A 321-nucleotide genomic window follows, 5' to 3' on the forward strand; every position below is an offset into this window, starting at 1 on the left:
TGTCATATTTGTGTGGCACGAACCAATTTCCAGCGTATCGTACAGATACCGGGGTGTGGTGGATGAGACCAAAACAAGGCTGGCGCCTTTGTCTGTGTGGCACTGGGGGCCTATAGAGTTACCTAACGTGCGGGTGGGTAGTGGGTACTGGTTATGTCACAGGCTGCAGTGAGAGTGTGGTGGGCAGAGTAGTGCCGCCTAGGTGGCCCATGGCGGGAGGCGAGGCAGTGAGGGGCATCTAGTGATCAAACAGAAGAACTGCTGGAGATTTCACCCAGCTACGGGGCATTTAGGCAAATTATTCTGTGCATTAGATTCCCC

Source organism: Gymnoscopelus microlampas, assembly GCF_963454915.1.
Source record: "Gymnoscopelus microlampas genome assembly, chromosome: 11".
Taxonomy (NCBI): domain Eukaryota; kingdom Metazoa; phylum Chordata; class Actinopteri; order Myctophiformes; family Myctophidae; genus Gymnoscopelus; species Gymnoscopelus microlampas.